Here is a 13379-nt window from a genome sequence, read left to right on the forward strand (position 1 = left end):
GTCTTCAAAAGTGTGGGAATACTTCACTTTAAACACTGCAAAGAAGACAGTTTCCTGCAAAACGTGCAGCATGGACCTCGCGTGGCACGGAACTACTACATCGCTTCGGGAGCACCTGAAAAGGAAAACATGTTGGATCCATGGATGAGGAGAAGAACTCAACGGTACGTAACTTTTTTTAGTCCATAGTCCGAGTACTTTAATCCGTTGTGTCCGTCTTTGTGTGTTTTTAATATTTTCTTAACGAGGATATTTTTTTCAGGAAGCGCAGCAGCAACTGTTGTGTATTAACTTTCAGAGTGTTAGGAACGTTTTGGATAGTGCGATGTCTTCATTTTCTGCGTTGTTTAGAGCGGCAACAGGCATTCATAAGTTCAGCTTTTTTGTGAGTAACGTTATGTCTTTGTTGCAACGCGGGGCTGATAATGAGAGAGAAAACGCACGGTTACTAATTTGTAAATAAACGTAACGGACAGAAATATCTCAGGTTTGTTTCATAATGGATCAATGTACGATAAAACTGTATACATATATTTAGATTTGAGTGACGCTTTAGTATAACTAAATGTTATGAAGGTGCTAAAATATTTCATGCTATTATTCACAGGCAGCCTAAAATGAATCCTTTATTATTCACAACAGAAACGTGTACAATATCTGATCCAGTTCTGATCTGATGAGTTACATTACTGTGTTATTATTGGAGTATGCTGCATCCCCAATGTCCATTTATTTAATTTAGCTGTTTTTTTTAATGTGGTGGCGTATTTGTCTTTTACGTCAGAAATTATTAATAAAATCAACTGGGTATGTATTGAGGTTCATGTAAATGATGCTACTCTGTACACATATGGTTTCTCTCATTTCAGAATAAAACAAGCCAGCATTAGTGACTTGGTACAAAGGAAGGTGTGCACACCACAGCAAGCGGCTGCATTGACTGATGCTATCCTGAATATGTTGTTAACTGACATGAGGCCACTAACAATGGTGGAGGATGAAGGTTTTAGACAAATGATTCACGCCCTCAACCCTGGTTACATTCTTCCCTCGTGGACCTATTTTACCAAACTGATGGAGAGGAAGTACGAGCAGACATTCCATGCTGTGTAGACTGATATAAAAGCCACCCAGAGCACTACTGATGTGTGGACAAGTGTAGGCTACCTTAGCATACATGCCACTACATTGGAGACGAATGGAACATGAAGTCAATCTGCCTTACGACAACGCCACTAGAGGAAAGACATTCAGCATCCAACATTGCAGAATGGTTGGAATAGGTAATAGCCAGGTTTGAAATTCCCCTAAGCAAAATTATTGCTATTGTGCAGGACAATGGTGCACTTAATAAAAAATAAAAAAATAAACATTTTTGTAACAAAAAATAAAAAAATTTGTAACACTTGCCTTATTTTATTTGGCAAGTCAAAAGGACATGGTGCCAGTATGCTGTTTTTTAAATAAAGTACTGGAAAGGATAGACTGTAGGTTGTCTCTTTTATCCGATTATTAATAGATTAATCGCAGTAATAATCTACAGATTAATCGATTATCAAATTAATCGTTAGCTGCAGCCCTAAATAGGATATGGTATATGGCACCACCTGTTGGAATGTTTACAATGAAATCTTAGGCCGAATTAAATTATAATGTTTCAGAATAATTCCCACCAATAGTGTTTGGTTTGAATTATGCTGACGCTCCCTTCGAAGAGCCATAATCCCACTACGGTTTGCACGAGCGGTGGCCGTCAATGATGAGGAGGAACCCTTAGAGTTATGCATCAGCTCCACAGAACAGCAGGTAGCCACATTCGTGATGTCAAAGGGAGTAGAACCGGACAAGGACAACATTTAGGCTTGCGACCCACTACATAGCAAGAAAGATGGCTCCACACCATCAGAAATAATAATGAGGTTCATTAACAGAAAACACAAAATCACATTACTAAAACAGGGAAGAAAGTTGAAAGGATCAAATGTGATAAGCATTTGACGAAAACACGGCGATATTGCTAGGAAGGCACGTCATTTTAAAAAATGTGCAAACTCGGCCTAGAAATTGCAAAATATTTATAGAATTGAATGGAACAGCAGAACAAGCAAAGGTAATGGTAATTCGGAAAATAAAAGAACTGAATGAATATCAATGACTACAAAAACAAACAACCATGACGGACACAGGCAACCCACAATTATACATGGAACTATAAACACTACACTGTACAGACCAATTAAATCCTTAGTTAAAAAATTATAGAGATCCAGATACAAATGTTTTCTCCAACAGCCAGAATAACTGTTTATACTACACAAAAAAACAAACAATACAATACCAGTATTAAATCCAATAATATGATACATTTTCAGAAACATGGATAAAGGCTGAGAGGGCAACACATTTCGAACATGGAAGGATATGAACTCAATTACATTAACAGAACAAACAAGAATGGAGGAAGAGTTGCAATTTATGTGATAAAAGACTTGCATTACCAATGTGGTAAAAAAAAAACATGTAATCTGCTTTTGATAATATTTTTCAGTGTACAACTGTTGAAATATGTTGTGAAAAAGTCAAGAATTTACTGATCAGTTGTATATTCAGAGCACCTATGTCAAGTGTAGAAAGGTTTGAGGACTGTCACTGGATGAAGGCAACTTTTACCGAAATCAGTCAAAAGTGAAAACTGTGGAGACTTCAACATCGATTTTTTGAGCCCTAACAAGCGGAAAACAATTGATGATTGTATCTTTGAAAGCATAAGTTCAATTCTAAAATCATGAAGCCAAGTAGACTCACAAGACAATGTGCCACACTTATTGATAATATATTTACTCATGATTTTAACAATAATACTACCAGTGGTCTACTAATTTCTGACATCAGCGATCAACTACCAGTTTTCATAATCTTCAAAGGAAACTACAGGAAAAGGAACAAGAATGACAAAAAGCAATTAACTAAGAAACATAAAAAGAACATTCAACCGTGAATGACAAAAGGTCTGAAAAATATTTGCAACAAGGACAAAATACAAACACGTAGGAAACAAATTACAGTTACTCATTAGATAAGAACAAAAACAACATGAGAGCAACTTGTGACATCCTGAATAACCAGTTCAGCGGCCTTGTGGTTAGTTTCCTGACTGGAAGGTTGTGAGTTCATACCAAAGACTACAAAAAATGGGACCCAATGCCTCCCTTCTTAGCACTCAGCATCAAGGGTTGGAATTGGGGGTTAAATCACCAAATGATTCCCAAGAGTTGCGCACGCTGCTGCTCACTGCTCCCCTCACCTCCCAGGGGGTGAACATGGGAATGGGTCAAATGCAGAGGACAAATTTCACTACCCCTAGAGTGTGCGTGACAAATATTGGAAATGTAACTTTATAAAAAAATGGCGCTAAAAAGGATTTTCCTCAATACTATTTAGATAGACATACAAAACATGACAAAAAGCCTATCCATAAGCCTCAGTAAAACTAAAATAATGGTATTTGGTAACAGTCAAAGGGAAAGTCAAACACAAATACAAATAGACGGAGTAGACATTGAAAGAGTAAAATAAATCAAATTTCGAGATGTAATAATAAGGAAATGACCCGGAAATGTCATATAAAAAATATACAACATAAAGTAGCAGCTCAGAGTACCCACCCTGTTTGGATTCACTCAAGGGAGTACTGGAAAGTGCTCCCCCGGGTGATTCCCTCGTTCTACTGGGGGACTTCAACACACAGTGAAACCTGGAGAGGCGTGATTGGGAAGAATGGCCGCCCGGATCTGAACCAGAGTGGTGTTTTGTTATTGGACTTTTGTGCTCACCACAGATTGTCCATAACAAACACCATGTTCAAACGTAAGAGTGTCCATATGTGCACTTGGCACCAGGACACCCTAGGTCGCAGTTCCATGATCGACTTTGTAGTTGTGTCGTCGGATTTGCAGTCTCATGTTTTGGACTCTCGGGTGAAGAGAGGGGCGGAGCTTTCTACCGATCACCACCTGGTGGTGAGTTGGCTGCTATGGTGGGGAAGGATGCCGGACAGACCTGGCAGGCCAAAACACAGTGAGTGTTTGCTGGGAACGCCTAACAGAGTCTCCTGTCAGAGAGAGCTTCAATTCCCACCTCCGGAAAAACTTTGAACATGTCATGAGGGAAGAGCTGGACATTTAGTCCGAGTGGACGATGTTCCGTACCTCTATTGTCGAGGCGGCCGATTGGAGCTGTGGCCGCAAGGTGGGTTGGCGCCTGTCGTGGCGGTAATCCTAGAACCCGCTACCAGCAGGTGAGGGATGACGTCAATCTGAAGAAAGAGTCCTATCGGGCTCTTTTGGCTCATAGGACTCCGGAGGTAGCAGACAGGTACCGACAGACCAAGAGGTGTGCGGCTTCAGCAGTCGCGGAGGCAAAAACTCAGACATGGGAATAGTTCAGGGAAGCCATGGAAAACGACTTCCGAACTGCTTCGAAGCGATTCTGGAGCACCATCCGCTGCCTTAGGAAGGGGGAGCAGTGCAGTGTCAACATTGTGTATGGTGGGGATGGTGTTCTGCTGACTTTGACAGCGGATGTTGTACCATACTTCGAAGACCCCCGCAATCCTACCAACACGTCTTCCTATGAGGAAGCATTGCCTGGGGTATCTGTGGTGGGTTCTCCTATTTCTGGGGGTGAGGTAGCCAAGCTAGTTAAAAAGCTCCTCGGTGTCAAGGTCCCGGGGGTGGATGAGATCCGCCCGTAGTTCCTTAAGATACTGGATGCTGAGGGGCTGTCATGGTTGACAATGCTCTGCAACATCGCGTGGACATCGGGGGCGGTACCTCTGGATTTGAAGACTGGAGGGTGTGTTCCAACTATAGTGGGATCCCACTCCTCAGCCTTCCCGGTAAGGTTTATTCAGGTGTACTGGAGAGGAGGCTACGCCGGATAGTCGAACCTTGGATTCAGGAGGAACAGTGTGGTTTTTAGTCCTGGTCGTGGAACTGTGGACCAGCTCCATACTCTCGTCAGGGTTCTTGAGGGTGCATGGGAGTTTGCCCAACCAGTCTACATGTGCTTTGTGGACTTGGACAACTCATTCGACCGTGGAAGTCCTGTGGGGAGTGCTCAGAGAGTATGGGGTATCGGACTGTCTGATTGTGGCGGTCCGCTCCCTGTATGATCAGTGTCAGAGCTTAGTCCACATCGCCGGCAGTAAGTCGGACCCGTTTTCAGTGAGGGTTGGACTCCGCCAAGGCTGCCCTTTGTCACCGATTCTGTTCATAACTTTTATGGACAGACTTTCTAGGGGCAGTCAGGGCGTTGAGGGTGTCTGGTTTGGTGGATGCAGAATTAGGTCTCTGCTTTTTGCAGATGATGTGGTCCTGATGGCTTCATCTGGTCAAGATCTTCAGCTCTCACTGGATCGGTTTGCAGCAGAGTGTGAAGCGACTGGGATAAAAATAAGCACCTCCGAGACTGAGTCCATGGTTCTCGCCCGGAAAAAGGTGGAGTGCCATATCCCAGTTGGGGAGGAGATCTTTCCCCAAGTGGAGGAGTTCAAGTACCTCGGAGTCTTGTTCACGAGTGAGGGAAAAGTGGATCATGAGGTCGACAGGCGGATCGGTGCGGCATCTTCAGTAATGCGGACGCTGTACCGATCCGTTGTGGTGAAGAAGGAGCTGAGCCATAAGGCAAAGCTCTCAATTTACTGGTCGATCTACGTTCCCATGCTCACCTATGGTCATGAGCTTTGGGTTTTGACCGAAAGGTCAAGATCATGGGTACAAGGGGCCGAAATGAGCTTCCTCTGCCGGGTGGCGGGGCTCTCCCTTAGAGATAGAGTGAGAAGCTCTCTCATTCGGGAGGAACTCAAAGTAAAGCCGCTGCTCCTCCACATCGAGAGGAGCCAGATGAGGTGGTTCGGGCATCTCGTCAGGACGCCACCCGAGCACCTCCCTAGGGAGGTGTTTAGGGTACGTCAGAACGGTAGGAGGCCACGGGGAAGACCCAGGACACGTTAGGAAGACGATGTCTTCCGGCTGGCCTGGGAACGCTTTAGGATCCCCCGGGAGGAGCTGGACTAAGTGGCTGGGGAGAGGGAAGTCTGGGCTTCCCTGCTTATGTTGCTGCCCCCGCGACCCGACCTCGGATAAGCGGAAGAAGATGGATGGATGGATGGAAGTAGCAAGAAATATTTCAACAATGAATAGAGCAAAATATGTTCTGTACCAAAAATCACTCCATACTCTCAACTGCTCGCTAGTGTTACCATATCTGAGTGATTGTGCAGAAATATGGGGAAATAACTACAAAAGTATGCTTCATTCACTAATGGTCTTACAAAAAAAACATCAATTAGCATAATACAAAACCCAAAACAAGTGAAGGTGGCACGTTGTGTAATTTGTAAATAAAAACAAATCCTTTTCAACTTATATTCATTTGAATAGACTGCAATGGCAAGATATTTAATGTTCGAACTGACAAACTTTTTTTTTGTTGTAAATAATTATTAACTTGGAATTTAATGGCAGCAACACATTGCAAAAAAGTTGTCAAAGGGGCATATTTACCACTGTGTCTCATGGCCTTTCCTTTTAACAACACTCAGTAAACGTTTGGGAACTGAGGACACCAATTTTTGAAGCTTTTCAGGTGGAATCTTTTCCCATTCTTGCTTGATGTACAGCTTAAGTTGTTCAACAGTCCGGGGTCTTTGTTGTGGTATTTTAGGATTCATAATGCGCCACACATTTTCAATGAGAGACAGGTCTGGACTACAGGCAGGCCAGTCTAGTACCCACACTCTTTTACTAGAAGCCAAGCTGTTGTAACACCTGTCTTGGCATTGTCTTGCTGAAATAAGCAGGGGTGTCCATGATAACGTTGCTTAGATGGCAACATATGTTGCTCCAAAACCTGTATGTACCTTTCAGCAATTATGGTGCCTTCACAGATGTATAAGTTACCCATACCTTGGGCACTAATACACTCCCATACCATCACAGATGCTGGCTTTTGAACTTTGCGCCTGTAACAATCCGGATGGTTCTTTTCCTCTTTGGTCCAGAGGACACGACGACCACAGTTTCCAAAAAACATGTGAAATGTGGACTCGTCAGACCACACAACATTTTTTCGCTTTGCATCAGTCCATTTTAGATGCGCTCGGGCCCAGCGTAGCCAGCGGCGTTTCTGGGTGTTGTTGATAAATGGCTTTGGCTTTGCATAATAGAGTTTTAACTTGCACTTACAGATGTAGCGACAAACTGTAGTTACTGACAGTGGTTTTCTGAAGTGTTCCTGAGCCCATGTGGTGATATCATTTACACACTGATGTCCCTTTTTAATGCAGCACCACCTGAGGGATCGAAAGGCCGTTATATAATCGCTTACGTGCAGTGATTTCTCCAGATTCTCTGAACCTTTTGATGATATTACGGACCGTAGATGGTGAAATCCCTAAATTCCTTGCTATAGATCGTTGAGAAATGTTGTTCTTAAACTGTTCGACGATTTGCTCACACATTTGTTCACAAAGTGGCGACCCTCGATCCATCGTTGTTTGTGAATAACTGAGCATTTCATGAAAGCTGTTTTTTTTACCTAATTATGACACCTACCTGTTCCCAATTAGCCTGTTCACCTGTGGGATAGTTCAAATAAGTGTTTGATGAGCATTCCTCAACTGTTTCAGTCTTTTTTGCCACTTGTGCCAGTTTTTGGAAACATGTTGCAAGCATCAAATTTCAAATTAGCTAATATTTGCAAAAAAAAAAAGTTTTCCAGTTTGAACGTTAAGTATCTTGTCTTTGCAGTCAATGCAATTGAATATAGGTAGGTTGAAAAGGATTTACAAATCATTGTATTCTGTTTTTATTTACGATTTACACAACGTGCCAACTTCACTGGTTTTGGGTTTTGTACATAATGTTGGATATAGAGAACATACAAACACTTTAATTACATCCATTTTCAACTGTTTGTCCCTCTCGGAGTCGCGGGGGTGGCTGAAGCCTATCCCAGCTGCATTTGGGCAGAAGGCGCTGTACACCCAGGACAAGTCGCCACCTCATCGCAGGGCCACCACAAATAGACAGACAACATTCACACTCAAACACACTAGGGCCAATTTAGTGTTGCCAATCAACCTATCCCCAGGTGCATTTCTTTGGAGGTGGGAGGAAGCCGGAGTACTTGGAGGAAACCCAAGCAGTCACAGGAAGAATTTGCAAACTCCACACTCAAAGACCCCGAGCCCGAGGATAGAACCAAGTACCCTCTGGCTCACACACTAACCCCCTTTCCAGTGTCTTGCCCTAGTAATTTATTAAATAAAAAATATTGAAATTCAATGATTTGTTATATTTGCAAACAGCTAAAATTATGCGCAAAGCAAACTACAACCTGCTAGCCAAGAATGTACAACATTTTTTCTCAACAAAAAAGGAAAAATATGACCTAGAGAAAAATGTAACTTAAAACATGTTACGTTTGGGGCGCATTTTAGATGCGCGAGTTGTCACCCCAGGATGCAGCGGACCAGGACAAGGCAGGATTGCAGGTTTAATACAAAAAGGTAAAATAACACTGGTAAAAAAAGCAAAAGGAACGACGTGCCTACGCACGGGAAGCTAATGCTAAACTTAGCATGCAGTTACAAGAGTCCAAGAGTTGTGTGCCGAATGCACGGAAGCTAAGGCGGAACTTAGCAAGCATCCAAAAAATAGCGTGCTGAGCGCACGGACGCTAAGACGTGACTTAGCAAGGTAAATACAAATCTGAAAAACAAAACGTGACTTTTGCGTGTAACAAACAAACCATCCAGAATGAACACAGGTAGCAGGCAGGTTTAAATACTCAAACAATAATCATAAACAGGTGTGCGTCAAAAAGCCAGTGCAGGTGGAACAAATGAGGTAACCATGGAGACCAGATGAAACAGGAAGTGCTCAACCTAAGGGATTGGAAGAGTCCAAAAATAATCAAAACACACAAAACGACTCAAGAACAAAAACTATGTCTGATCCGGGAGGCGGATCGTGACAAAATATGCGTTTACAACACTTAAAACCATTATTATGTCATGGAAGTAGAATTGTCTCACATCAACTTATATACATCAATGATATTACATATGCATATATTAATAAATATACAAATGTGATATATAAATAAATAATTTGTATAAATAAACGTGTATTTGTAAATATATTTTTGAAATTGGAAAATATATACAAATAAAATGTATGAATACAAAAATGTGACATACAAATAACTCAATAAATTGTATAAATAAACTTGTATTTGTAAATATATTTTGGAGATTTGAATATAAATATGCTTGATTTTGTATTTGTATTGAATTTGCATATGTGGATCGCTTTTATGCTTTTGTGTTGATGAGACGTTCCTCCCACAAACCAGATGCACAAATAAATGTGACCTCCACACTCCCCTGAACAACCAGAAGAAACTACAGCCAGAGGGGACGGTCATAGACATGGTCAGACACTGGCGAGCCTATTAGAGGCTCACTAGGAAGGGTCATATGATGATTGATATGTGATGATGATTTGACACACATTGCACTGATAAGAGACCAGTATCTACATCGTGACAATGTCATTAAACAGCATTGATAAAATAAAATAAGCAGCTAGCACAGTCATTCAGATTATAAATGGATAAATTAGCATTAGCTGAAACAACGCTAACATTAGCGTTGTTTCAGCTACTCTAGCGTTGTGCGTTCTCTCTGTAAGTATGTGGATTGTTTTTGAGCAGACAAGTCCGGGCATTTTGCATATCATGCATAAAATGCTCTGTGACCAAGACCGCTCTGCTTGTTGTTCTGGTTTGTGAGAGGAATGTCTCATCAACACAAATGCAAAAAAAGGATCCACATATGCAAATCCAATACAAATATAAATACAAAATCAAGCATATATATATTCAAATCCCAAAAATATATTTACGAATACACATTTATTTTTTTACAACTTCTTGATTTATTTTTATGTCACATTTTATATTTATACATTTTATTTGTATATATTTTCAAATCTCAAAAATACATACAAATTATGTATTTATTTGTATATCATTTGTATTGGTAGATTTATTAATATAGGTATATGTATCAATATCCATCCATCCATTTACTACTGCTTATTCCTTTCGGGGTCACGGGGGGCGCTACAATCGGGCGGAAGGCGGGATACACCCTGGACAAGTCGCCACCTCATTGCAGGGCCTGTATCAATATCATATTCATATACCGTATTTTTCGGAGTATAAGTCGCTCCGGAGTATAAATCGCACCTGCCGAAAATGCATAATAAAACGGAAAAAAAAACCATATATAAGTCGCACTGGAGTATAAGTTGCATTTTTGGGGGAAATTTATTTGATAAAACCCAACACCAAGTATATATGTTTGAAAGGAAATTTAAAAATAAATAAAGAATAGTGAACAACAGGCTGAATAAGTGTATGTTATATGACGCATAAATAACCAACGAAGAAGGTGCCTGGTATGTTAACGTAACATATTATGGTAAGAGTCATTCAAATAACTATAACATATAGAACAGAGGTTCTCAACCTTTTTTCAGTGATGTACCCCCTGTGAATTTTTTTTAAATTAAAGTACCCCCTAATCGGAGCAAAGCGTTTTTAGTTTGAAAAAAATTGATAAATAGGTAAAATACAGCACTATGTCATCAGTATCTGATTTATTAAATTGTATAACGGTGCAAAATATTGCTCATTTGTAGTGGTCTTTCGTGATCTATTTGGAAAATTACATAAAAATAACTAGTAATTCAATTATGAAAAAAGATTTCTATACATAGAAGTAATCATCAACTTAAAGTGCCCTCTTTGGGGATTGTAATAGAGATCCATCTGGATTCTTAAACTTAATTCTGAACATTTCTTCACAAAAAAAGAAATCTTTAACATCAATATTTATGGAACATGTCCACAAAAAATCTAGCTGTCAACACTGAATATTGCATTGTTGCATTTCTTTTCACAGTTTATGAACCTACATTCATATTTTGTGGAAGTATTCTTCAATAAATATATTTATAAAAGATTTTTGAATTGTTGTTTTTTTTTTAGAATATTTTTGAAAAATCTCAAGTACCCCTTGGGATACCTTCAAGTACCTCCAGGGGTACGCATACCCCCATTTGAGAACCACTGATATAGAACATGCTATACGTTTACCAAACATTCTGTCACTCCTAATCGCTAAATCCGATGAAATCTCATACGTTTAGTCTCTTACGTGAATGAGCTAAAATATATTATTTGATATTTTACGCTAATGTGTTAATAATTTCACACATAAGTCGCTCCTGAGTATAAGTTGCACCCTCGGCCAAACTATGAAAAACATTGCGACTTATAGTCCGAAAAATACGGTATGTATATGTATATTCATATATATATATATAAGTTGATGTGAGACAATTTTACTTCCATTTTATATTAGTATGTAGAATTAAATTAAGGAAAGGATTAATCAAATACTGTGATGAGATGGTGACTTGTCCAGGGTGCAGTCCGCCTTCCGCTCGATTGTAGCTGAGATGGGCACCAGCGCCCCCCACGACATCAAAGGGAATAAGCAGTAGAAATGGATGGATGGATGGATTAAGCAAATAAATCTAACAAAGCACTAAACTGTTCAAACTACAAATGTTTACAAAGTACAAGGAATAATTATGACAAAAGTATTGCACTTGAAATATATGTTATTCATCTCATTATGTGAAACATAACTGACGTAACTATTTATGTAAAGAACTGTTGTATTCAGAACGAAGTGATGTCATTTATGTGCCAAGGGAGAAGAGGAAGTGAACATGTGTTCGTATACTGGAAATGCTACGAGGTAAAAAAGGAGTACAGAATTAATAAACTCTGCGTCTTCCTGCTCATTTTAGGACATGTTTTAAATAAAAATAAGTGATGTAGCTTACTGAAATGGTATACATTCAACCAACCAGACAGAATGAGGTACCTCGGGCTCTGTCTCCTCCTGCTGGCTCACAGGCCGCTGTAATGCGAGTCCGCACCGGAAGTGATGCCGGTTCACCGCACTACAGAAGGAAGTAGACTCAAGTACCCGCCAACCAACCACACGTCGGGCGGTCGTCGACTACCTAGTGACGCATGGTGCACATGGGCCAGCTAAATCTCACCAACTCAGAAAAAAAAAAATTGGGGAGAAAACGTCTCCATTTACCTTTAACATTGACGACGGTGAAGACCACCTTTTGTCCGCCTCTTCAAGTAAGCGCCTTTACGTTCTCTCACGACTGTCGTAAAACTACTGCTGTTGTTTTTTTGGGAATTAAAACGTCCTTTTCCTCCTTTTTAACCACCAAGTCGTTACAAACCTGTTTTTTCGCGCTCTATTGACAAGTAGGAAGGATGTGGGAGGAACGACGACGCGTGTTCGGTGCCGCCACACCAGTGTGAAATCTTAATGTAACCTGGGCCACATGCTTAATATATGTGTGTGTTAGTTATTGTCATGACAAACTACTCTTCTGTTTGACAATAAATAGGTGAGTACTCTTAATATCAATCAATCAATCAAAGTTGATTTATATAGCCCTAAATCACGAGTGTCTCAAAGGGCTGCACAAGCCACAACATATCCTCTGCTCAGATCCCACATTAGGGCAAGAAAAAAACTCAACTCAATGGTATACAACAGGGGTCACCAACGCAGTGCACGCGGGCACCTGGTAGCCCGTAAAGACCAGATGAGTAGCCCGCCGGCCTGTTCTTAAAATAGCTCAAATAGCAGCACTTACCAGTGAGCTGCCTCTATTTTTTAAATTGTAATTATTTACTAGCATGCTGGTCCGCGTTGCTCGACATTTTTAATTCTAAGAGAGACAAAACTCAAATAGAATTTGAAAATCCAAAGCAGTATTTTAAAGACTTGGTCTTCACTTGTTAAAATAAATACTTTTTTTTTTGTTTTTTACTTTGCCTCTTATAACTTTCAGAAAGACAACTTTAGACAAAAATACAACCTTAAAAATTATTTTAGGATTTTTAAACACTACCTTTTTACCTTTTTAAATTCCTTTTTCTTATTTCCTGACAATTTAAATCAATGTTCACGTTTTTTTTTATGTAAATATTAATAAATGCATTTTAATTTAATTCTTCATTTTAGCTTCTGTTTTTTTGACTAGAAATATTTGTGAAATATTTCTTCAAATGTATTATTATTACAATTAAAAAAATATATATTCTGGCAAATCTGTAGGATAAAATTTAAATCTTATTTCAAAGTCTTTTGAATTTCTTTTAAAAATGTTGTTCTGAAAAATCTTGAAGAAATAATGATTTGT

At 39.9% G+C, this 13379-nt stretch overlaps 1 protein-coding gene and 1 long non-coding RNA gene across 5 annotated transcripts in view; one reads left to right on the forward strand and one right to left on the reverse strand.

Annotated features, from left to right (window-relative positions):
* Positions 1-12447, reverse strand: part of LOC133560839 (uncharacterized) — a 52712-nt gene extending 40265 nt beyond the window's left edge. The window contains exon 1 of one of the 2 annotated variants that reach the window (XR_009808530.1): positions 12029-12447. This is a non-coding gene — a long non-coding RNA (uncharacterized LOC133560839). The remainder of the gene's footprint in view (positions 1-12028) is intronic. The other variant, XR_009808529.1, reaches the window with a different exon arrangement.
* Positions 12102-13379, forward strand: part of LOC133560838 (equilibrative nucleoside transporter 2) — a 33608-nt gene continuing 32330 nt past the window's right edge. Inside the window, exon 1 of one of the 3 annotated variants that reach the window (XM_061913822.1) lies at positions 12102-12300. The gene's annotated coding sequence lies outside the window, so the exon portion shown is untranslated. Of the gene's footprint in view, positions 12301-12495; positions 12579-13379 lie in introns of those variants that run through there. The other 2 variants (XM_061913821.1, XM_061913824.1) reach the window with 2 other exon arrangements.

This window comes from Nerophis ophidion, linkage group LG10, assembly GCF_033978795.1.
Source record: "Nerophis ophidion isolate RoL-2023_Sa linkage group LG10, RoL_Noph_v1.0, whole genome shotgun sequence".
Lineage (NCBI taxonomy): Eukaryota > Metazoa > Chordata > Actinopteri > Syngnathiformes > Syngnathidae > Nerophis > Nerophis ophidion.